The following is a 272-nucleotide window of genomic DNA, read 5'->3' on the forward strand; positions in this document are numbered from 1 at the left end:
TTCCAGCAGTACTTTGATACCTAATTATTGTCTTAGTATTCTGAAGAGTTCTTGTAAGCATAACTGTAGGTGGGCAGCAAAGAGATGAATGGTGTGTCTGGTAGTGTTAGTCCAAAGCCACCAGTTTATTTTTAGTGGCACTGCCATTATTTTTTCAGTCGGTATCACTAGAGCTGCTGCTGTATTCCTAGCATTTGCTGTAAATGGTGCTCTTTGGTATATAGATAGATAAATGTAAGACAGCTTTCAAGTGTCAAAGTACAGCTAGTACT

Source organism: Penaeus monodon, chromosome 25, assembly GCF_015228065.2.
Source record: "Penaeus monodon isolate SGIC_2016 chromosome 25, NSTDA_Pmon_1, whole genome shotgun sequence".
Lineage (NCBI taxonomy): Eukaryota > Metazoa > Arthropoda > Malacostraca > Decapoda > Penaeidae > Penaeus > Penaeus monodon.